This window comes from Mus musculus, chromosome 13, assembly GCF_000001635.26.
Source record: "Mus musculus strain C57BL/6J chromosome 13, GRCm38.p6 C57BL/6J".
NCBI lineage: Eukaryota > Metazoa > Chordata > Mammalia > Rodentia > Muridae > Mus > Mus musculus.
In genome coordinates, this window is record NC_000079.6 from 117720202 (window position 1) to 117747253 (window position 27052).

A 27052-nucleotide genomic window follows, 5' to 3' on the forward strand; every position below is an offset into this window, starting at 1 on the left:
TGACCCATAATTGTTCCTGTCTCAAAGAACTGCAGGGATGGAAATGGAGAGGATCCTGAGGAAAAGAAGGTCCAACGACATGCCCAAAGTGGGATCCATCTCAAGGGGAGGTCCCAAGACCTGACATTATTACTAAGGCTATGGAGTACTCACAAAAGGGCTCATGACTGCCCTCTGAAAGACCCAACAAGCAGCTGAAAGGGTCAGATGCAGATATTTGCACCCAACCAATGGACAGAAGTAGCTGACTCCTGTTGTTGAATTATGGAAGGCTGAAAGAAGCTGTGGTAAAGTGTGACCCTGTAGGAGGACCAGCAGTCTCAATTAATTTGGAACCCCAAGATCTCGCAAACGCTGGACCACCAAACAGACAGCATACACTAGCTGGTATGAGGCCCCTAACACACATACAGCAGAGGACTTCCAGGTCTGTGTTCATTCAGAGATGATGCACCTAGCCCTCAAGAGACTGGAGGTCCCAGGGTGTTTAGACGTCAGGTGTGGTGGGGAGTGTGGGCATCCATGTCGAGAAGGGGTGGGGTGGAGAGGAGGTGTGGGATGTGGAGCAGATGGTGTGGTTGTATGGAGAGGTGAGGGGAAGGGAATATGAAGTGTAAAAAATAATTAATTAAAAAACTAAAATCAAAAAGAAAAGTAGTATACTCTGGAATAAAAATAATAGACACAGTTGAGTAATATACATTATTATTTATATATGAATTTTCTGCTATATAAATATGAGAAATAATGAGAGAACGACATTACTTTTTTAAAAAATATGTCCTTAAATTAAATATATTGGACTTAATCATCCTAAATAAAAGCACAGCAATGTACTTTTATACCATTTTATAAATATTTTAGACATGTCTGTGCTCAAGATTGTGTCATCTGAGTCAGTACCAGTACAACTCAGATTAGCAGGGATGAGAAAGCTCTCTTTGAAAGATATAGAATAGATAAAGAATATATCTATCTATCTATCTATCTATCTATCTATCTATCTATCTATCTATCTATCTATAGATATAGAATAGATAGTAACCTATGTGGGAGAGAAAGCAGTAAAAGAAAGCACTGAAAGAGTTATTTTCAGTGTAAGAGAACAACACTGATTTCACCTTACTCCTCATTATACCACCATATCATTATGTTATGTGAAGAATATCATTATCTTTCTTTCTTCCTTCCTTCCTTCCTTCCTTCCTTCCTTCCTTCCTTCCTTCCTTCCTTCCTTTCTTTCTCTCTCTCTTCTTTCATTCCTTCCTTCCTTTCCTTGTTTCCTTTCTTTCTTTCTTTCTTTCTTTCTTTCTTTCTTTCTTTCTTTCTTCCTTCCTTTCTTTCTTTCTTTCTTTCTTTCTTTCTTTCTTTCTTTTTTTCTTTTGGCCAGAATGAAAGTAGACTTTAAAACAAACCGATTTTCTCTCCAGGCTTTAAATCATGTCCAGTTAAGTTAATCCCAAAATCAACAGAGATCTTAGCAAACAGAAGGCATATGTATTACTTTCATAATGCTTTATCAATATAACAAGACATGGATTTCTGTGCATGCATGATGAAACTACTAAAGCAAGCAATCCATCATCCTTATTGAACTATCACCTAGTGACGTATAATAGGTACCATTCTACATACAGCAACATTTCTATAAGCAAAATCATTCATGTCATTTGAAGACTTTTGAAAACATTTAAGGCTGTACATGGGTGGGTCACATTGATTCCTGCACATTAAAATAATTATAATGCATTGGGTATAATTCCCATGTAGCAGGCATTTTTAGATATTAAGGTGGAAAATAGGTCACTGTATTATAACTCATGTGCTTGTTGGTCAGTGTCATTAGCCAGGCCCTTAAATATGACAGCTTCATGGTAATTTACCTTTTCATTGTCTTTCTCTGACACATTCTTCCCATGATGGAGTTTAGTTCAATTTAATTTGACTATAATGCACAGAAGAGTCTTCTGACAAGATAATTACTCTGTGCTGTTTTATGAATGTATTTTTAGTTTGCAGGAGAGAAAGCAAGTAAGCTCCTCACACGTATGAAAGTGCATCTCCTGCGTGCTACAGAACCCTTTTGCTTTTCTCCTGCTGTCTCGTCTTTCCTTCTCCTCTGATACAGATTAATAGCAGATGTAACTCCGGCTGCCACCTGTCCCTTGTTTACTTGAGAGATTTCTTTTTATCATAGCACTTTCCTTACAGCTGACAATTATGCAAAGCACATTTTAATATCAGATTGACTGTGGGCTCTCATCCTTTGTAAAGAATAAAATTATTTTTTCATACAAAGTGAGACCAGCACAAAAGAATGCATAACCAGACAAAAATTCATTCTTATTTAAGGGTCAAACCATAAATTACTATAGAATAGAATTCTATTCAGATTTATGGTAAATATAATCTTCCCATCTTTCAAGTTTTAAGTTGGTCTATAGTATAGCTTACATATTTTGTTTAATTCGGTTTAATTAACCTTTTGTTATTTTCTAACTGTGAAGAGTAACATTTCATAGTGTTAGTCTTGGAATGAAAAAAATGCCTTTATGTTGAGAAGGATTTTCAAAAAGTATTTATTTACATTTACAGATGTGTGCCTCACTTGCATGAATTTATGTGCCTCCTGTGCTTGCTGGTGTCTAATGAGCAAGAAGAGGGTGTCAGATTTCCTAGAACTGGAATTACTGGCAGTTGTAAATTGCTTGATGAGGGTTCTGGGAACTGCGTCTGGGTTCTCTGCAACATCAGCAAGTGCTTTTAACGCTGAACCAACCACCTCTCTATCCTCTTTAGTGTGCTTTAAATAAAAGAAGCCTGCTATATTTATAAAGCTATTTTTATACTGAAGTGACCATTTAAAATGTGGCAATTCTTCTTTTGGTATTTTTTCTCACATCTACTTTGACAATTCTCACCTTCTTAATATTCTAAATCACAGGATTCTTGTTAAGGAATTACCTTACTGGATGCTATTTTACCAGCTACTCATTCACAGCTTATTTCATTGTAAGAATGTGTACATTTTACCTAAAATTTAGATGGACAGCATTAACCAAGATCTTTTAAAATAATACCTTTGTGATGACAGATATCAGTAAAAAATATGTGTAGATTAAATTATATAATACATACAGATGAAGAATAACTGAATTAGGAAAGTGTATTGGGAGGACAGTAAATTTTGACAGTAAATTCCAAGAGTTTGTCTTAGCTTCCACACTTGAAGGATATGATCTCCAAGAATTCACAGCAGATGGTAGCAGTATGTTTGGAGATCCCTCATTCATCATGAAGTTTCCTTATGAAGTCAGTGGTAAATTTCGAGACTAACAGGCTACAGATCTATTGTAATTCCACACCACCACTCCAGTGTGATAAGTCCCTATGAATTATCAAATTGTCAAGTCACAATATCTCTGAAAAGTGCCATATACGTTCAAGAGTTACAGTTTTATTATGAAAGAAAGAGATCAAGTCAAAGTCTATGTTAAGAACTTTCTAACTTTCTTAGTCTTAAGTGTTCTTAGGAATATAAAATTGAAGTAATTATACATTTAGTGATAATTTTTGCTAGTTCCTAATTTTTGTATATGTGTGTTTATATGTATGATTAATTTTTCTGGAAAAGAAATATAATTTATAAAGTGAAATTTTGCAACATATAATCTTGGTGAAACATTCAAAGGGACTGTTAGTAGAAAGCTAAATGACATACTTCCTATTTTTAAAAAATTACTGGGGGAAATAGCTCTCTGAGTAGAGACTGAAAGGGTGGGTATGGGGGACTTTTGGTATAGCATTAGAAATGTAAATGAGCTAAATACCTAATAAAAAATGGAAAAAAAATTACTGGGGGAAATAGCTCTCTGAGTAGAGACTAAAAGTGAGAAACTTGGACAGACAGAGATCTGTACTTGATGTGGAAAACCCAGACAACCCGAATGCTTCAAAACTGGATTCGAATTTGGCAGATGCTGTAGAACTTTACAAGAGATTCCCCTCTAGACAATTAAACACTTATGTCTGCAGAAAATTCAACAGAAAGTCCAAGCTTTGGCAGACACCACACACTAAGTAGATACTGGGCATAGAAATGGAGATTCACACCATGTAAAAAGTATGTGAAGAAACAGGAGCTGACAGCTGACACCATCATCTCAGATTATTTTTTTTTCTACAAAATTTTGAGAAACTCAATTTGTACTGTGATATTTGTTATGACTCCCTAGCAAACCAGTTCTATCCATATAGGATCGTGTGTTCCTACTCTAGCACTTAATTCCCACTGAGATCAGTCAGAGACTGAGTGGAAGTTGTGTGTGCTCTTGATTAAAGGTTAGCAACCTCTGACAGGCTGTACAAGTGGCACCTATTTCCATTTTCCTCATTTGTGTTAAGTGTAATTTTCCCTTGTTGTGGAGATTCCCAGAAGGGAAAGTAAGACACTGCCATTGCTTTTGAAGGAGCTAGCCTTCACTAGATAAGTCCTGAGAAAACTCTATACCTCCTGTTTCCCTGTCTTCACATTGAATGAACGAGTATAAATTACAAGCTCGCTTACCTTAGTAAGGCACTGTTTGAATTCTTTCACTTTGTGATTAATTTGAAGATCTTTATTCCATTGGGTTTCCTAACACTCAGCCACCATTTGTGACTGTTTCTTTTTTTTTTTTTTTTTTTTTTTTTTTTTTGCTGCCAAGAGTAGTTGTATGTCTAGTACATTTGTCATTGCATTGATCTTCAAGCTAGTTGTCCTTATTGTAAATGTTTGGTAGGGACTCTAATCATAGATTTACAAGAAAAGAAAATCATATAGATTTGAGTTTGTCGATATGATCCTTCTGACATTTCTGGTGTGTGATAAATGTTAATATTGAGCACAGAAGATATGGCATGCTTCCAGGCTTATCACACACTGCTAAGATGGTTGTAAACCTGCACCTTCAACTTCTCCTTTAGAGGAAAGCTAATAAAATAAAACTATTTTTAATGTGACATTTGTAAGACAAATTAAATGTGAGGGTGATGCATTTATCTTAGAATCCTGCTCTGTTTATTGAAAGGGAAAATTTCCAGGACTTTAGTTGACCATAGAAAACAACTAAATCACTAATGCATGCCAGCTTTATGCAAACAAAGGATACTTCTTGTTTCCAAAGTTGCTGGATGTTACATTGCAAACTAACATAATCAGCAAATTGGTAGCAATACTAAATTTGCTGATGCTTGTATATGATAAACTCATTGATGCCTATTTTAACATGGATTATTTTAATTATTTTATCTGTTTGTCTGTTTGCTTATTTATTTATTTTATCTTGTTTAACTCTGCAATGTCAAGAATGAACACATAAGAATTCACAGTACGAAAAATGGTAAATATTGCTCAAATATGAGGAAGGTAATATTTTGTGCCTAAAATGAATGTCTAGGCCAAATTTAATGAAATCCTTGCAGTTATTTAGAGAAATGTCATAGATTTCACCAAAGATATTATTCATACACACGCCTCTTCCAAGCTGAGGCTTAAATGCAAGGTTTGAGAATAAATCAAATTCTGTTAACCATTCCCGTGTTTATAAACACCCCTCAGGATATATGTTGTAATCTCACGGTATACCTAAAATCCCAGGAAGGATGTCTTATAGGACAAATGAATGACTGCAATGTATGTAGTTTCAATTAATTGTGATTTCTGACAAATTCTATTATAAAACCGATCACTTAAAAAATTCTCAATCGATTACCATTTTGCTATGTACATATTATAAAAGAAATTATTTAAAAATAGTGGATAGCTTTGTATGTTGTACACAATTGAGAATCACTCATTTTTGAAAAAGTATTCATTTCTAAATATTACTTATAGTTATATATCATTTATTGGGTTTCTCAGTGTCATTGTCTGCAGTTAATAAATTATATGAAGTTTAAAATCATTAATAATTTAAAAGAAAATGTATTGCACCCGAAAAATGTTTCTGACAAACAATATTTTTCTCAAAAAAAATCTATATCATGCTATTGACCACATTATGAATCTAAATGCCTTTTATGAAGTGGTTTACCTTTTTCTAAAAGAATTTTTTTTCTTTCAGAATTTGATACAATAAGTTTAAATCATATTTACAACACACTTCTGTCCATATCCATTGCACTTCACTACCTACCTAGCTTCTTCTACCTTTTTTTTTTTTCATTTTAACCCCTTTCAAGACCAAATTGTGCTGCAGACATATTCCTGGATGTGTGTTCTTCCACTGGAGCATGGTTGACTGGGAGTATACACTACACAAGAACTATCTCTCCCTATCCTGGCATCAAACAGTTGCCAACAGCTCCATAGCTAGAAGTGGAAGTGTGTGTGTTGAATTCTATTGGTTTTGTGTATTCTGTTGCTATCACTCTGAGTTCATATGTATAGTTCCTCTATACATCCAGAAGACAAGTTTCCTTGTGGTCATCCATTGCCTCTGTCTCTTATACCTTTTCTGCTTCCATCTTCCACAATAGTATCTGAGCATTAGAAGGAGGGATTTAGGTATATAGTCCTTTCAGAGCTGGACTTCTCTAGTCTTTTATTTTGTGTGTGTGTGTGTGTGTGTGTGTGTGTGTGTGTGTGTTAATCATTATCAACTACAAATAGAAATTTCTTAGATGAGGGTTAAGAGGTGCATTGACCTACGGGTATAACAAGAAGTTGTTAGGGGATGGTTTAATACTATAACTATTTAGGTCCATATGGTAGTAGGTTCTCCACTAGGCCCTATGAACAGTCTAGCAACAGGTACCCAGAAATGGCGACAAGAATTGATTTCATGTTGTGGGGTGGGACTTAAATTGGATTAGCCAGGTTTTGGTTACTCCCATGATGCTTTTGCTACTGTTACACCAGTGCACATACCATGTCTGAGTAGTTACTTCTGTAGCTAGAGATTCACAGCTGGGAATATTTGATGATTGAATTTCTCTTATATAAATATATATAAATATATATATATATATATATATATATATATATATATATTTATATATATATATACATATATATATATATGTATATATATATATATATATATATATTTAATGAGAGTGATGTTTACCCTCTTTCATTTTTGTACTGCTTTCTTATTCTACATATTTGCTTAAAAATATTTTTTCTCATGATGACATGTAGAGGTCTTTCTAAGTCTCAGGCTATCATTTTCTCTCATTTTACCTCTTTTCTTTCCTCTATGTGTCTTTACATACATACATATAGAAAAATCACAGAAATATGGTAAAATTTTATTAAAGTCTCTCTGTTGTTTCAATTATCCATGCCCTTAATATGAAGTTAAATGTATAAGAACTGTGAGAATGTCAAACACTTTCCTCTGTATTCATTGCTGTCTTAGTTAGGGTTTCCATTGCTGTGAAGAGACACCATGACCAAGGCAACTCTTACAAAGAACAATCTTTCTTTGGGGCTGGCTTACATTTTCAGAGGCCCAGTCCGTTATCATCATGCAGGAAACATGGTAGCATGCAGGCAGACATGGTCCCAGAAGAGCTAAGAGTTCTGCATCATGACCCAACTGCAGCCAAAAGAGACACCTAGGAGAAGGGTCACAAAGCCAATTCCCACAGTGACACACTTCCTCTAACAAGGCCACATCTACTCCAACAAGGCCACACCTCCTAACAGTGCCACTCCCTGGGCCAAGCATATTTAAACCATCACAATTACTCATTCATTATTAACATGCTTACTATTGCCTACTTTCTCCTCTTCATTGTAATAGCCAATGTAAAAATGATCAAAACATTGTTACAGCCATGTGTATCACAAAATATGAAGTAATTCCTCCCCCCACCCAAATGTAGGCTACTAAGGTAGAGAGCTCACACAAGATGCTTGGGTGTGGTGTCAGAGTTTTACTTAAGAATGGGGATAATGACTTGTCAATCAGTGAATTATTAAGATTTGTATGCTCAGAATGATGTCATTTAGTTTTCTGTGCATGACTTTCAAAAATAATATGATCCCCTTTCTCTACTTTTAACCAATGCAAAGTCCATAGAAATGGAAATTAGCTGCAGCTGGGATTTTATGAATGGTTTCCTAGAAACTTCAGTGAAGTACATTTCAATTCACAAATGAGTTTTATATTTCTCCCCTAAGCCAGTGCAGATGGGAGATTCGTGAGTGTTCACTGTAGCTGCATTAACTATCATTTTTGAAGACGATGGTTACATTTTTTTTTCAAGTTCAAGGTCACATTTAAGTAAATCCCACATTTACAAGATGAACAAATTTACGTATTTTAGTAATAGAAATCTTAGTAATCAACTGTCTAAAGGAGGAAGCCATCCATTTTGTCTCAGAACCTATTTTTAGAGACTGACTCAAAAGTTCCTTGCTATGTCTGTTTACCCACAGCTTTGAAATGTCCATATCATCTTTACTGCAGATGGCCAGACTTTATTCCTCTTGTTAAATTTGGCTTTATAAAAATTCACATATATAGAGTATTGATTGACTTCTTTTCACTATAGACATGACATTCAGAGAGCAGTCTCAGTGAAAGCATTAACAGTACCCAGAAAACTTTTTTTCTTCTTCTTTCTGATGTCCTTAAATTCATTAAGGACATGGCAGATTTTAGAATCAGTTATAAAATAGGTAATATGTCTATAGTGTGTCTGTTTGCACACATGAGCATGTATGCTTCTCTCTGTGTTTGTGTGGGGGGATGATGGGGTATGTGCATGTGTATGTGTGTGTACATGTGTACATGTGGAAGCCAAAGGCCCATGTTCAGTGACTTCTTTAATCCTCTTTACCTTCTTTTTGAGGTAGAGTCTCACTTAGTTTCATTAAGAGCCTGACTAGACTAGCTGAAAAGCAAGCCCAGGGGATTCCCAGGTTTCTCCTTCTACTTACAGAGGCACCAAACCATACCTGGCTTCCTTTTCCTTTTCCTTTTCCTTTTCCTTTTCCTTTTCCTTTTCCTTTTCCGTTTCCGTTTCCGTTTCCGTTTCTGTCTCCTCTCCTCCCCTCCCCTCCCCTCCCCTCCCCTCCCCTCATCCCTTTTCCCTTCCCTTTCCCTTTTTCCTGTATTTTGAGACATGGTCTCTCTATTCAGCTCTGGGTGCCCTGAAACTATGCATATACCAGGCTGGTCTTTCACTTCCATGATCCACCTGCCTCTGCTTCTTGAGTGCTGGGATTAAAGGGTTGCTCCACTACTTCCCAGCAAATAATCTAGTCTTTAAGATGTGACCCATTTTAAGAGTAGTGAACTGCCTGTTACATGATATTTTTTTAAAGCAGCATGCTATGACTGAAATAGAATTAAAATCTCTTTTGGCTACAGGAAGTAGGCTTCCTTTGTAAGCATTCTTGAATACCGATAAGGGCCTTAAAATTAGCAAATCAAAGTAGGAGTTGAAAATAAAATATATAGAGGGAAGGAAGGCAGGAAGAGAAAGTGAGAAATATAGGGCTGAATATTATAGTCCACACAATAAGAATTAGTGATAGAAAGGACTCAGGTGGTAAAACATGGGAAATAGAATATAGATTGAGGTGCTTTCTTTTTTGAAGTAAAAGATAATACATAAATAAACTCAGTGAGATGTGCTACACTGTACAATTTCAGAACTGTTTAGATTTTTAGATAATAGCTTATAGTAAGTAGGTAGACACAGAGCCATTAGAAAATTTACATATTTAAATAGCAAGGGGAAAACTTTTTTCTTGTTTTTTTTTTTATTTCATTTCTCAAATAAAAATAAAAAAACAAACTTACTCAACACTGTTGGTTTGGAGTAGAGATGGGGTAAAGTACTTAGGTTAAACAAATTATTAAAAAATAACTGAGAAGAACTGCTTTTATTACTCACCAGTAGGAGGCCAATTTGAGACTGAGCTAATGTTGCAGACATAAGGAGAGTGGCTGGTAGGAAAGAAGGAATTGGCTGGACATAAATTGCTGTTCATTTTATTATTTGGAGACTCATTGGGTTTTGAGCTTGTACTGGAAACCTTTAGAAAAAGATGTTTATCATATAATTTTTTTCACAATCATGAAGGGTATAGAGAATCGCAGACATAGAGATTTACAAAACTATTCTATGAGAATGAGAATCCAACCTGGTAAAGGCAACATCATAAAATCAGAGAGAATTCAAAAGTCCTTACACAGTTTCTCTGTCTGCCTGTCTATCTGTCATCAAACTGTCTATCTGTTATTTATGCGCATCAGGGATGTGTTCCATGCAACAATAAAATTTCCAGTAGCATCTTTACATGGATGAGAAAAGGGAAGTATTTTGTATAGTTCATTGTCAATACTGTCACCTATTTTAATAGTTAACAAGTTAGAGGATTGGCCAAGAAATTCAACATTTCTGCATGAATAATGAAGGGCTAATGAGCTCCCAACCCTAGTTGAGAAGGTATTGACAGCTGATAGGTTCTGTGAAGAGAAAGCCCAATTTCCTCAGGGCTATAATTCCAAGTATAATTATGCTCCAGTGGACAGCACAACATGCATTCTCATATGCTCAGCACTGAATGAACTCAGTCGGTTATTTAAACAACAATAACAACAACAACAACAACAACAACATGTAGTTGGAAAGAACTATGGAAGCAGGGTAATCCAGAAGGAGTAAGATGTGGGGAGAGATAAGTGGTCATGTTTAAAGTATTGTTTTAAACATGTATGACATTCTCAAGTAATAAATAATTTTAAAATGAAAGGAAGTCAAAATAAAGATAAAATAAACAAAAATAATAAAATATTTAGGAATGAAACTGACAACAAATTCAAATGTTGTTACATACCTTGCCAGAAGGACATGACAAACAGGTTTCCAAATTAGAAAAAAATAACTATAATCATAGAAACTTATGTTTATGTTGCAAAACAGTTTATGGATTTATTAAGAGTCTAGGAAAGACTGAATTTCCTAAGTTTGGAAGGAGTGCTAGTTACTATGTTTTTTTCTTAGCAATTATTACTTGGTTACTAAGTTAATAATGTATAATTGCATTATTTTCTATTTCACAATCAAAAAGTGTATTCTAAGAAGATATTCTGTCCTTTTATAATACATCAGGTCTGTCACACTTCATTCTTGTAATGCTAGCATATTCCTGAATCTAACAAGAATGTGAGTATTTGACCCTCTTTGAGTAGAAGCGTTTTGAAAATAGAGAATAATAGAAAGTAAGGTAAAATCTAAGAACATCTACATGAATGTAATATGTATGTCCGAGTTTTTATTTTTAAAAATAGCATTAAGATGATATTGACAGATACTTCACAGGAAAAAGAAACATGTATGTTCTCAAATGATATAAAATACACTCAACCTTACAATTGGGACATGTAACAGTGTCAACTATCAGGATGTGATAGGATAAATCTACCCTTGTCCAAGTAGAAAGGCAGAACATTAATCAGTTTAATGGGAAATTAATTACCAAAATGAGTTTAAGGCAATACAATGCTATAAAGCAGAGAGTGTACATTTTTTTGAAGTATGGTAATCCATTATTTTGACACTAGTTTGCATAACACCCACATTTGTGTGATTTAAGTAGAAAAAAATGTGAAGGCGTCTGGACATGATATCACCTGAATTTAAGCACCCAATTTAAAATATAAAAACATGAAAATTATAATTTACAATCAATTTTAGGTATCCATCCATTTGACTTGAATTACACAAAATATATAAATTAAGTTATTTTTTATGATTAACCACAATTTCCTTCAACAATGTTTAAATTTTCATAGTTTTCTGTCTAAAAATACAGTGTGCCAAGTATGCAGCCCATTTTATATCCAAAGCCACAGCTACTTAAAATGAAAAACAAAAAAAATTAAAACAAAACAACACAACAACAACAAAAACCAAACCAAACCAAAACAAAGAAACCACAGGTTTTAGAGGTGGAGAGGTAAAATGGTGGGTAATAGTTCTTCCAGAGGACTTCAGTTTGGTTTCCAGCATCTATATCAGGATACTTAAAATCTTTGAAACTGTAGCTCCAGGGAGTCTACTGCCTCTGTAGTCACCTGAGCTGATGTGCCTTTACCCACATGCAGATGTTCACATCCACCCATAAAAATAATTTAAGAAAAAAATATAAAAATATAAGCTTCAGTTATTTAAATTATAGTTATTCATTATTTTCTACCTAGCTTTGCATAGTATACATTCTCCTACTTTCCCTTTAGCACTTAGCCACATATTATTAATCTCAACCAAACCAAACCAAACCAAACCAAACCAAAACAAAACAAAACAAAACAAAACAAAACAAAAACAAACTGACAATAAACCACAGTGCTTTTATGTATATATTTTCATAAGGAAAATGTTTGGCCAGATGTGGTAATACATTCTTTTAATCTCAACACTAGGAGACAGGGACAATTATCTGTACAACCAGAACTGTTCAACAGAGAACCTTGTCAAAAACAAAACAAAACAAAACAAAACAAAACAAAACAACAACAAAAGTAAAATAAAAGGAGTAGAGAAGCCAAATTTCTCACTGTTATCAAAATGTTCAATCCTGTTGAATATTCTAGTACCTTCTCAACTCCTGAGTCCATCTGATTGAAAGAGAGTGTTGTTGCAATGTGTACAATGAGTTATTCAGGATCAAAAGCAGGAACAGAGTTTCTGGGCTTGCCCCACAGGCATCATTCTGGAAGGGCTGAGTCAGCAGATTTGGAGATATTCAGGTTGGAATAGGGCTGGGCCTGGGTTTTTGTCCTATTTGCCAGGAGGCAGGAGGATTTCACTTGGCACAGGAGGCTCCAGTACAGCAGAAGACCAGTGGAGAGAAAGCCTTGTAACTGATGTTTCTGGAAATCTGGAGGTGTAGGATTTTAGGATCTGGAATTCACTACATTTGTACAGTATTAGGGTCGTCCATAGGGAGCCTTATCAACACAGTATAAGTTTGCCGTTGTTAATTCCTATAGATTCATATTTACAGTCAACATTTTGTACCATTCTGTGTAGAAAACTGATCAATAATACTTTAGTTTGAATCAGAATCGTATTTTTAGGCTTTATACTCTTAGATTTATAATCTTGCCATTTACACTTCTAGATTAGCATATAGAAAAAGTTAAATTTGTGGTAAACATTAAATGAATTGACAAAGGTTTGAATGTTTCATCACAGTAGATTATTCATATGTACTTATTGCCCTAAGCTTTCAATTATTTAAATATAGTGAAGAGTGGCCAGTAGTTAAAATATATGTTATAATCAGTGGGTGTGTGGTTTGTCGGGTGAGAGAGCACCCTCATAGAAGCAGGGGGAGGGGATAGGATAGGGGGTTTGCGGAGGGGTAACCAGGAAGGGGGATAACATTTGAAATGTAAATAAATAAAATAACCAATATAAATAAATAAATAAACATTTCACTTAATTGTGTATTTTAAGATCTTGTATATGTGATCACATACTTATGAAAATTTAAAAGGAAAAACAGAGTGATTTTTTTTTTCATGTATAATACACTCTTTGCCACTTTGAGTGACAGTTGGGAAGCGTCTGGAACCTTAGCAGTTCATACATCTGAGTGTGCTTTTGTTAAGAGTTCTTTTTAGAAGAAATTAACTAAGTGGGGAAAACTAACCCTGAACAAAGGCACTGTAATCTCACAAGTTGCTGGCTCAAATAGAACAAAAACAACAACAACATCAAAATCACCCAACAATTTCACAGTCATGGCCTCTGTGTTTATTGAGGATCCTTAGCTGCTCAGCTCTACCCTGCTTTCCTCTCAGGATGGAATAAATCTATACAACTGAGCAAAAATAAATCATGTGTATTGAAAATTGCCTGTCATTATAATCAAAATATGATAAATCTTATTATGAAACTTTCAGAACATTGCTACTCTTGGCCTGAATCTGGGAAGCCCCTCCTTTCCTACGAATGATGATCCATCCTGTGACTCTTTGTTGGCAAGATGCTGAGAGTAAATGAGAGATGAGCACTAAGACAGACATTTCTACCACCCAGTCTATCCAGGGAATACTGCAAAAGTGCAAGTGAGAAGAATGTAAGAGCTGAAGTTAGAGGAAAGGGCTAGGAAATGCCTCCTTCTGGACAAGACACAGCTGTTATAGTCACAAACCCACAGCAACTACAGATGCTTTCACTGAGTCTGGACAAGAGCAGGCCCTTTAACAATCAGGAGTGAAATTAGGAAGGGCTCGGGCAGTCTTACCCTGCAGTAAGGAACTATTTGCTATTGATAAGTTAAAAGAGAAGAGGACATCACAGTCAGTTGTATACTCTCTGGTGACCTCATCAGACCTAAAGGGTGAGCTTTAACCTAATAGTCACGCTGATGGGCCTGGTTAAACTAAATTGGCCATAGAACAATCTGGGTAAAAAATAGAGTCCACCTCCAGTACAAAGTCAGGGCATCAAGTGGAGGGATGGGGATGCCATACCACAGTCAAAAACCCTGACCCAGAATTGTTTCTGTCTAAAGGAACTGCAGGGAGAAAAATGAAGAAGAGACTGAGGGAAAGGAGGTTCAGTGACTGGCCCAGGGAATCTATCTCAAGATAACTTGGGATCTATCTCAAGGTGGGGTTCCAAGGCCTGACAATATTACTGATGCTATGGTGTGCTTACAGACAGGAGCCTAGCATGGCTGCCCTTTGAAAGGCCCAAAAAGCACCTCAAAGAGTCAGATGCAGATACTTACACCCAACCTCTGGACAGAAGCGAAGGACCCCTGTGGTTGAATTAGAGAAAGGCTAGAAGAAGTTGAGGAGTAGGGTGACCTCATAAGACCAGCAGTCTCAACTAACCTGGACCCTAGAGATCTCTGACACTGAGCCACCAACCAGGCAGCATTCATCAGCTGATATGAAGCCCCCAACACATATACAGCAGAGAACTGCCTCATATAGCTTCAGTGAGGGAAGACATGCCTAACCCTCAAGAGACTTGAGACCCCAGGGAGTGGAGAGTTCTGATGGGGTAGGGACATCCTCTTGGAGATGGGGGGTAGGGGAGGTTGGGGAGGAGGAATGTTATGAGGAACAGTAGGAGGGCAGACTGGGATGGGGATAATGATTAGACTGTAAAAAATGATTAAATAATAAAATAATAATAATATAATAATATAATAAAAGGATAGAGAGCTGGAGATTTGTTAGGGATGGAACAAAAATAAGAGAGAGTAAATAAGATATTACTGTGATGTGTGCATGTGTGTGTCTGTTTATATATAAAATTTCAAAGAACAAACTTCATAAGTAAATAAGATTCACTATGATAAGTACAGATAACATTACCATATTAATACAATTAGGATATATAGTGTTCATATAGTTTAGTTAAAGATAACAATAATAAAATAGCAAGATGAATATTTAATATTATGGAAAAATTTGAACACAAACATACTAATATAACTAAATAGGCATAATCAAATGGTAAAAACCCAATAATAAAAACAAGTAGAGTATTGGGAACTTTGATCCCAGTACTTAGGAAGCAGAGGCAAGCAGACCTCTGAATTTAGGCCAGTATGGTCTACTGAGTGAGCTCCAGGACAGCCAGGGTTACACAAAGAAACCCTGTCTTGAAAAACATCAAATCAAAAACAACCAGTAAACAAAACCAAAACAATAGAGGAGGGCACTCTATCAGAGGCAAAAGGGAGCAGGAATGGGGAAAAAACGTGGGCAGCATTTGGGATGTAAATAAATAAAATAATTAGTTAATAAAAAACAAACATAATCAGTTAAAACTTAGGTAATTGGGCAGTTATGCAGTTTTACTTAGGGTTTTGATTTACTATATTGTTTACCTCAATATTCAAGGTTTATCTAAATCTACAAAAACGGAAGTAACAAGCTGTGTCTGCTAACATGCCGATATAGCATTGTTTATATAATATCAGAAATTACTAAAGGCTATGGGATTTAATATTAATTAAATTAGGATCGATGGTGGCAAATTATGAAGCCTCAAGAACAAAGAACATGAAAAAATTAAAACACTGTAGTAGTCTTATGAGTAAATGCATTATATATCGTGTGTGTGTGTGTGTGTGTGTGTGTGTGTGTGTGTGTGTGTGTGTGTGTGTGAATGATTACATTTAAATCTTGGATCACTGCATACTGTTTCCTGATTTTACTATTCCTGTGTTTGCATGTTTTATTGATTGAGTTCTTTTCACACTTAGAAAGGTCTCATAGATAAACAAAGCTCACATGGAAACAGGGAGGGAGAAATGATGGTCTTTGGATTTATGGACATGTACTATGTGTCAGTTCTCTAATGTCATGCTTTAATCAATTTAAAGTAGATGTCATCTATCTTTAACAGGCGAAGATGCTTTTAGTTAGATAGATTTGGACTTAAGTGTTTTAAACCTGGCCCTAAGTTACAAAAAGAAAACTTTGATCAAGCTTTGAAGCCTCCAATATTGATTTTATGGCCTTCTGGTGCCATCTAGGACACAAGGACACTGAAAGAATGTCAACTGTTACTTGAATGAAAGAAAAGTAAGCCTGTTGGTACAAATGAGCCTCTACCATAAAAATCCAGTTCTGCAGTATGTAAGACTTGTGCACAATACTGTGTCTATGTACACTGGGCTGAGGTGTCTTGAATTGCTTTTGACTAAAAGGAAGAATCTTTTATTTGGTTCTTTACTTTTTGTAACTAGTCTTTTAATTTGTGCCCGTGTTTACTTCACCAACCATACCCATTTAACTACATTATTATTTAAATGTTGCAGCTGACTGTTTGATAGGAACATGGTGTTTTTAATCATGTTACTTTTTTATACACATTCATTGACTGTTGGAGATACAGTGGAAAAACTTAAGCTAAGACTTCTAATTGAATGACGAGAAATTATTATTAGGCCAGGTTTCAAATTGTAATTCACTTATCACGTATCACTTTTGCAACCTTGATTAAATGATTCACATTCATGTATTTTCATTCCCTAATGAGTAAATTTTATTTTGATAGTACCTAGGTCGTGGGACTGTTGGTAGGTTTGTTGGGTATACATTCACATGAACAGATATAATGTGTATAATCTTGGATAATCCTTTATGTAAATGTTATGCAGTTCACATAGTCCATATGAATTTATTTGATGCTTTTAATCTTATTATAAATGAACAATTTAGAAAATGTCTCAGAAGGCTACTGATTAATGAATCTCTGCTGCTAGGATTAGAAAAGTCATTGCTAATTTTGCCTTTGAAACTGCCAATTCAATACCTCAAGAAGTTTATACGACAGGACTTGAAATTAAAAGATTGCTTCTCATTGGCTCATTTTGATTTTAAAAGGCAATCCTGACTTCATGTACAACATAACAATCCTTGGAATAATTTCTGTGTCTTTACTCTGTTAAATTGTTAACTTCTCAGTGCAGACTCTAGCCTTGCAGGAATAGGGCATGCAACTTACATCAGGTGGTGGGACACATCAGCAGGAATTCTTGTTTCAAGCACAGCTAACAGAGGGCACCAGGACTACTTACTTAGTTAATTCAGTAGCTTCTAAAGTTGCAGTGGGTTACAAGCTACTGTGACCATTCCAAATTGATAGTCTCTGTCTGTTCCTTGTACTTTTCTACACATAATCTTAACATAGTTGTGGTCAGGTGACCAATAGTATAAAGAACAACTCAGAGGGAAAGAATTTAAATGAAAGACTAAAAACACATTAATAGTGAAGGAGACAGGAAAGTTAAGAAAAATGAATAAAAGATCAAGCCATGCCTTAGTTTGGTAGTATCAGGAAGTAGCAGCAGAAAGTCAACATCTTGCAAGAGAACACAGATTTAATGTATTTGCCAAATGCATTCAAAGATGCTATTTATATAATATAGATGATCCTCTGTGAATCATGATGATATATATGTCGACTGAAATAATTTAAATATTCATTAGACCAACTTTCTTCATTTGTTAAGAATTACAGATAATAACTTGAAACAGAGACAAAGTATTTTCAAAGGATTTATTTATTTTATCGGTATGAGTGTTTTCTCTGTATGCATATTAGTGCACACTATGCCTGTAGTACCAGTGGAGGACAGAAGAGTTTGTTCAAAACCTTGAGTTGGAGTTAGAGATGATTGTGAGCCAACATGTGCATGGTGAGAACTGAACCCAGGTCGTTGTAAGATTAGCAAGTGCTCTTAACTGGGGAGTCATCTCACTTGCCTCAAAATATTTCTGCAGAAAAGAAATTGAAGTCACTAGAGATAAATCAGAGCACTGTTAAGAGAAAAGAAGTGCATTTCTATGGATGCTAAATTTTGCTACTGTGGAATTTTGTAATGCTTCTGCTCTGCTGAGAACAGACTGGAACCCTTAGCAGCTTCAGTTTTAAGAGGAGTTTGAAGAATCGAAAGAAGCAATGTCAACTAAAAGAGAATTTTAGAAAGAGAGGAATACTCAGAAGGAGTGAGGCAACAAAGATTCTCGTACACAGTCTACATTAAATTTTTGCGATAAATTATAAATGATAGATGTTAGCTGAGAAAATACACATAAGACTAGAAGGAAACAATGAGGTTACTTTGAGCAGGGAGTATGGGTTATTGACTTTAAGAAATGATGAGTTTTCCGTTGTATCAACTGCATGGATTGCTTCTTAGAAATGTGTTTTCTGAAAAATATAACAAAACTGTCCCTTTCAAGATACCACTAACTTTCACTGTCCCATTTAAAAATCCATAGATATTTGAAGAAAGAAAGAAAAATCCTGGTGTATATTGGAACAAACAATAGGTAGACCATGACAATATATCACTAACCTTTCTATTAGCATGCAGGGATGTTAGACCTAATCTTCTATCATTTCCAAGGTCTTCCAATTTCCAAGAGGATGATGAGTAGAATCTCTCACGGAAATGAAAAGAGGAAGGAAAGAACATTATAGTCTTGAAAAGGCAGCAACGCAAATGAGCAAGAGAATCACTTTATAGACTCTTGAAAAGATTGAAGGTGGCAGAGAATAAAATTGGTTGAATTAAGGATGAAACTTATCAAAGCTGAAGAAGAGAGGGTAAAAATACTGATGAATAATGAGCTTGACCTCAGAGACAATACAGGGTCTAACATCTAACATTCTGTGACTGAAATTTCAAAAGTTAGAGAAGATTTAAAACAGGGAAACCTCTTTGTAAAGAAATTCTTAAACCTTTTCAAAATCCAAGTGCATCTGATACCAGATGGGAACACAGATTTACAGGAAGAATGGGGGTTATAAAAATGATGTTGAAATTCAATATATAGCGAAAATAAATGCATTTTCGTATATGCATATTGCGGCCTGTTTTTTTTCTAACAATGTAACAATGAAAAGACAATAAAGAATAATGGTGTGATAGTAAAAGTCACTATTTGTTATAGTCAGTGATTCCTCAGATTACATTTGGTTTTCTATTATATTTATCAGAATCAAGAATATCAAGAATATTAACATATGATCATCCACGGTATAGATTAGAACTAAATATGTCTTTCACTTATGTGCTCTGAGACAGTTGCCAGTTCATATCCCAATGAAAACATTCATATTTTTATTTAAAATAGTTTCTCCTTTTCAAACTATTGCATGGAAAGTCTAAGAAAATAAAAGCATAACATTGTTTTTCACTTTTATGGTAGCTGGTTTAATTTCACAGCATGTCAGTTTGCTACTGAGAAAAAATGCTGATACTTTAGTTTGAAAAGAGAGTCACTAGCTCCTACTGTTTCAATAGCTTTCAAGTCAGGCATATAATTAATGAAAATGTCTACTAAAATATGTTGTTATGCTTTAAATGTTTTTTTTTTTCATTTTAGAGCTTGGAAAAAATGTTTCACCTGAAACAATACTTTCTTTCGTTCTCGCTCATGAAAAGAAGACATCATGTCCTTTTACTTCATTGAATTGAGCTACTTGGCAGATGAATCTAAATTGTAGTGCTAGCAGGTCACCTGTTATTTTCAATATAATTCCTTTTGAGCATTGGTTTTAAGACCATTGATGCAAGATCAGTCCCATTTTTAGTTGTCTCATAATCTATACTATACAAGGTTGACATTTCTATATCCTCCTCATTTTGGGAAAATAATGTAACTAGGCCATTGCTGAAGATTCGTCTTTGACATACTGTATATTTATCTTTTTGTTTTGTTTTGTTTTGTTTTGTTTTGTTTTGTTTTGATAATACTATAAGTTAGCCCCAACATTCTAGGCAGCAGCAGAGTTGTAGCAAACTCCACACAGTGTAACAACCTTCATGGGTGACTTATTACTTCGCCACAGAAATTAACATATGGAATCTTAGTAGCAATATGAAAACAATGAAGAAATTTTGCTCAGTGTAGCTAGACTTACCATCACAAATACTTTTAGGTGACACTTCGTGCAGATAGAATTTCCAAATTTTTATCACTTCCAGTCCTGTTTTCCTCTCCACTCACCACTTAGCAGATAGCTTCAGGTCTATAGACTGTTTGCTCTGCTCTTCATTCTCCAACATCATCAACTCCATTTATCATTTCATGGAATGGCTATTACTCAGGATTATGTCTTTTAAGTCAGACAGAGAGCCTCCTTGAGTAGTAACAATTCACCTCATGTGCAGACTCAGCAGACTTCAATGTCCTCTTACTAATCCTTTGGCCTAGGGAGCAAGCAATTCCTGTAATTTTTGCCATGGTTGAAGTTATCTATGAGATTAGCAGAGATGCATATAAAATTTGGGTATAATGAAAATACTAATCAGTTATCTTAAAATTCTCTTTTTGGGAAGTCTAGCTTTCTGTATTAAAAACCACTGTCATATGACATCTAACTCTCTAACAGTTTTGTTGTCCTTGTTCAACATTCTTTTTCTTGGTTCTCTTGAGCATCTCTATATGGCTCCTCCTTGTTCTTACTCAGATAGTAAACAAACACCCACACCCCCCACACACACACACGCACACACACACACAAAGGGTGTCCTCTTCTAAGAATTTGTGGTCTGTTTGAGAAGGTAGATATTCTGGGCCTAATCTGGAGAATAGGTTTAAATACCTCAATGTTTCATGTTATGACTTGTCTTCATTTACCCTTTCTTGGAATTTCTCAATCCAATCCTGAACTGTTTGCTTCTTATATCCAGTTTTGTATAATATTTGGCCTTTTCCTCATCTCTGATTCTCAGCCACTCCTAGAGAATCATCCTCTGCTCATGAGCTAATGATCTGGGGACTCTAAGTCGATGCTCCTCTTGTCCATGAGTTTGATCACATTTGCTTCGTTCATCACTCCGAGGTCATTACATCTCATCAAGCACTTAGATAATTTACTAACTAATTTTCCTTCCCATATTAGCAAGTGCTCCCTTATCTGTTTTGGTCACTTTTTATTGTTCTTTTCAACAATACTAAAATCTTTAGCAAAAATGAGACACACCAATCTTATGGAAGAGTCAATCAGAAACAACTGTGTTGAAGCTTGGTTCTGCACAATGTGTTTCCAAATATAATTTCCAATGCCTCTATTTTCAATCTTTATGGTTTGTATAATCAATCTCTTTTGAAGAACAACCATCCTTAGCATTAGCTCTTTTGTAGTTGTTGAGTAGGAAGGATGCCATTTCAGTCCTTAAATCTTATTTTTATTTTTATATACATATATAAGTGTCTTGCCTGTGTTCATGTCTTGGGTCCCATGGAACTGGAGTTACAGACAGTTGTGAACTGCCATGTCAGAGCGGAAGCAGGGTCCTTTGGAAGGATATCCATTGCTCTTAACTACTGAACCAATTCTCTAGTTCTCCATCTCTGTTCTTAATGTGAAATACATTGTGCTAAATGAATGAGAATATCAATAAAGATAGTAGCATACATCTTGGAGATGTAGAGCAGTATATATAACCTGTTTACAGAATTCATTGCATATGAAATAAAGCTAGACTTTAATCACACTATCATCCACAGAGAAGCTTCAAATGGCATATACACGAGGCAGCTCCCTGGGTGATTTGAAATGTAGGGGCTGTAAGAAAGTGCTGATTTTTTTTCAGAACCTCTGTGAGCTCGTTGTGCTTTTGTTTATTTGTTTAACTAATATTGCTTGACTTTGGTTTAGAGTGAGCAAATAGAGATTTTTTTTTAAAAAATCAGATATCATTTATTTGATGTATATTATTTACAAAACCAAAAGCAATGTAGACAGTTACACTGACTTCCTAGAGCCTACTCTGATCCAGACATATATAGAATTCTGTCCTCAGAAAAGTGACTCTTTGCTTAATGCTCAGATTCTCAGCCAGTGAAATGTCCCCTAAACTCATTAGGACTCATTTGTCTTTGTCAGTAACAAGCTTTCAAGAGCTGGGTCAACTTGGATGGTTTGTCTCTCTGCCACTTTGAATGAGGCCAGTTTACAGGAAAAAGAGGAATTTATAATTTGGGATATATCTAGGGGAATTACATAAATTTAAATTTTTTTACAAAGTTCCAATTACAAAGAAAAGTACATATTAATAAACATTGTTTAAAACAATTGGATAAATCCCCATACATTTACCCTTTCCATAAAGAACTTGACTTTGGGTATTGCATGTGAGTTCGAATGAATTTAAAAAGATTCTGACCACTTTGGCTCAAGGACAGCAATTTCTGCTGGATAATCTTCTAATACTCAGTTTAGAAGTGTCTTAGAACCATATGTTGTGATAAAAATATAACGTATATGCCACGCTGATTATTTAATTCAAGGGTAGAGTTTGTCTCATTCCAAGAATAGATGACGGCTAGAGTGCATATACTTAAAGCCATACTCCATAAATATCATTTCCTTCCATCAAGGTTTTTTTTTTCCTTTCAGAAAACTGAATGTAAATGATTGCTAAGTTAGAACTATGTGGCTATGCTTTGCAGCAGAAAGCATCAATAGAAGGATTTTAATGGTTGAAAGACACAGTGTAGTGTCTACGGAGTAAAATAATTAAAATGTTCATCTAAAAGGCTGATCAAGTGTTTAGAACTCACTTGAGTCTCTCTCTCTCTCTCTCTCTCTCTCTCTCTCTCTCTCTCCTCTCTCTCTCTCTCTCTCTCTCCCTCTCTCTCCTTGCTTTTGGATTGACTTCTTTTCTCCCTCTCTCCCTCCCTTCCTCTCTCTCTCTCTCTCTCTCTCTCTCTCTCTCTTTCTTTCTTTCTTTTCTTTGAGTTTGGGTCCCTCATGTAACCAATCCTGGAACTGAATTGGTTACTTTGTGACCAATAGTAAACTATGAAATTGGGTTCTCTCTCTCTCTTTGTTTTTTTGAGAATTTTATTTGTAAGTATTATAATTTCTATCTCTTTCCACCCATGCAATTTGTACCATGTCCCCTGCTCTTCTCATTATCAAGTTTATGAATATATATATAATATATATAATGCATGTAATTGAATAAATCACCATAAATTTATCTTTTTGAATATATATAAATTTAACTGAGTCCATTTAGTGTTGCTTGTATGTAAACCTGTTCATAGATAACCACTGGGATTGGATGACCTATGAGGGAGTCCTTTCCTGGACAAAATGAATGTACCCTCTCTCAGCATCCTTCAGTTGCCTGTAGCTCCTTATATAGGCATGAGACCTTGTAAAATTTATTTCATCCACATAGGCATGTAACTGGTGACAGTGGCAGCTCTTATTTAGACTGCTTTATTGTTGCAGTTTCATGGGTGCTGCTTCCTTCTTGGTGTCTAGGAGACACCGTCTCTTAGTCAATTTCTTATTCTCCTGTTCTTACTATCTTCCCACTCATTCTTCCATTGTTTTTCATGAGCCTTAGATATAGGGGTTGTGCTACAGATGTATCATGGGGGAATGTAGTCCCCACTGTCAGTTACTTTTGCATTTCATCAGTTGTGTATCTTTGTAATGGTGTCCATATGCTACAAAAAAAAAAAGCTTGTTGGCGAACATTGAGAGCTACACTTATCTGTGAGCATAATTTCTAACTGTATTAGAAAAAATAGAACATCAGATCCTCCGGCCTCCACCTCACAGTTCTAGGGTTGTTGGTGTTTTTAGAATCCAACAGAATAGGTTCACTAGCTACAAGTTACTTTAAGTTGTTTGTTCCTGGTCTGTATTATAACGGAGAATTGTTGTTGGATGCCTGAAGTCCAACCCTCCCTAGTTATATGATTGGCAGTTACTCTTGCCACTCAATATAAAACAAATACAAAACAAAACAAAACACCTTAATGTTTGTAAGCTCTTACTCTGTTAATTGAGACTTAATACAATAAAATCAGAGGTATGCCATTCTAAGAGCCCCCAAGAGGCCTGGGCAGGCAAACAAGATTGTTGTGTTGCAACATAAGCCTGTTGATCTAAGTTCAGTCCTTGGCAACTCCAATAGGGGAAAGAAGAGTTTCAGTTTGCAATCTCTGACCCCGACTTGCCAGAGTGACATGTAAGATCTATGCCCAGAGACCTTGCACCACACACAAATACACACAGATCTCGATCTCCGTCTCTCTCTCTCTCAGTCTCTCTCTCTCTCTCTCTCTCTCTCTCTCTCTCTCTCTCACACACACACACACACACACACACACACACACACACAAAATCAAATTTTAAAATGCATTCTCGCTAGCCATTTTTCTTTAAACAAATGTATTTACTCATTATTTTCAAGTCCATATAAAATTGTTTATAGTTTATGGCTTTAGATGCTTTAAAATACCTACCATGTAGAATATACCACATATTACTGAAAGACTCAACATACTTTTCAGTGCAAGTCTCCTATCACTTGGTGCCACATATTTTGTACTATCAAGAGTGACTTGGAGCCGGGCGTGGTGGCGCACGCCTTTAATTCCAGCACTCAGGAGGCAGAGGCAGGCGGATTTCTGAGTTCGAGGCCAGCCTGGTCTACAAAGTGAGTTCCGGGACAGCCAGGGCTATACAGAAAGACCCTGTCTCGAAAAACCAAAAAAAAAAAAAAAAAAAAAAGAGTGACTTGGAGGAGGCCCATCTGCATGTTCCTGTGTTCATTTTTGTGTGGTTTATAAACTTTTTGCAAGCATGAATTAAGACTAGAAGGTAGGTGTGGCTCCTGACTTACATTGCGCAACAGAACAAGGAGCTGGGGTACAAAAGTGTTATCTGAGGTTACAGGCTCGATAAACCCTGCAATAAAATGTGACCCAATTACTTACATTTCTAGGTCAGTGTTGCTTCCTTTCCAGTATGCTCTCTTCTTTCATCTATTTTATTATGTGTTTTTATATAATACTTGCAGAGAGCCTATTTCCTAGATTGTCTGTAAAATATTTCTAAAAATTAACACCTGACAAGGGAGGACATAGCAAACTTGTAAACCACTTTAAAGATATTATTTATTATTATTATTATTAATTATTATTATAGAATGGAAAGGCTCACAATGTGTTACTTGCCAGGAACGGTGCTGTGGAACATGCGTGTGACTTTTGAAATGAAATATAAAAAATTTGGCATCAGCTGGTTTTATTAGGTTTCCTTATGAATTTATCTTAGAAGAAAACATTTATCTATATTCCTTTTTGAATTTAAACGTGTCCCTTTGATTTTAGCTGATTGAATGCGATGACTTTGCCCAAGGCACCATTTAGATCTGATCGAAATGACTTGGTTGAACACACCACTCATTTCTGGATTCTTCCAGTCAGTATTAATTACCACCCTCTCTACCAGGCTTCACAGTGATTCTTTCACTACTTTGACAGATTTTCTGTGAACAGAATATATGTCAGACAAATTCACTGTTAGAATAGACCTCCACAGAAAAATTCGTGCTAACTTTCACCTCTCAATTATTTAATAAAGCCATAGATATTGACTTTATGTGAGACCTTGTCTGCTATCATTACTTATTACCCACATAATTAGTGACTAATTAACTCATACATCTTGAAAAATAAAGCACATTGGTTGTATTTTATTGAATATAGAAGGTGTCCTTATATTCTCTTTCTCTCTCTCTCTCTCTCTCTCTCTCCCTCTCTCTCTCTCTCTCTCTGTGTGTGTGTGTGTGTGTGTGTATACATGTGTATGTGACACATTTAGGAAAAGGGTTTTTAAGTTTATTAAACATGGATAAGATATAATGTTAATAAATCATGTTGAACTTCTTTTAAAACCTACTAACAACAGGATGTTGTGAACTATAATAAGGCTCACTCTATATGAAACCAAGGAGAGAATTATCTCATTTTTATTCTAAAACTTAAATGCACATATCTGTCTTAACTACATCTGTCTCTGGCTGTAAAATTCAAAGATCTCTGTAGTCCATTGTTTCAATACTCTGTCAGATTGGCAGACACAAATATACTTTTAGGATATCTTCATTCTTTCCAGGCAGTTTACACTATAACACATTGTTTGCTTTTTTTTTTATTGATATGCTCTGACCATCTAGTTATGGTGGGCAACTAAAACAGAGGCAATTGCCTGTGTTGTTCTGGGTGGTACTTCAGGGGCCTCACCTGACTGAAAAGCTCAGCTTTACACCAAGTTGTTCACTGAAATTTTACATTTATTTAACAACCTTTTCTTGAAAGATTAGTCTCCTTCCCTGACATTCTGTTTGTTTTGTGCTTTTTGATATTCAGATTCCATGTAGATAAAAATGATATAATTATAGAGATCCTACATTCACTCAGTTATTCAGAAATAAAAATGAGAAAGTCTTTCTTATAATGGTATCAGTTGATATGTTCACTAACTGGTAAATTCCAGTGATTAATGCCTTCTGGTCAGTACTAGTGAAAGCAAGTTAATACTAATGGAAAAAATACTTTCAAAAACTGCACAGCTAATTACTTGAAGCATGTGTTTGGAGGTTTATTATCCACAGAATTATTAGTATGTGGATCTCAAGACAGATGCCCTTAATATATGAAGGAAGGCGTGTAGGTCACTTATATGTATAGTGGGAAAAGTCCTGTTAAAATGTTATGTTACTCTTACTATCTTCTGTCTTTTA

At 35.4% G+C, this 27052-nt stretch overlaps 1 protein-coding gene and 1 pseudogene across 1 annotated transcript in view; one reads left to right on the plus strand and one right to left on the minus strand.

Annotated features, from left to right (window-relative positions):
• Hcn1 (hyperpolarization activated cyclic nucleotide gated potassium channel 1) overlaps positions 1 to 27052 on the plus strand; it is a 378709-nt gene that overhangs the window by 117882 nt on the left and 233775 nt on the right. The gene's annotated exons all lie outside the window — the stretch shown is intronic.
• Positions 20894 to 21618, minus strand: Gm18989 (predicted gene, 18989; annotated as a pseudogene).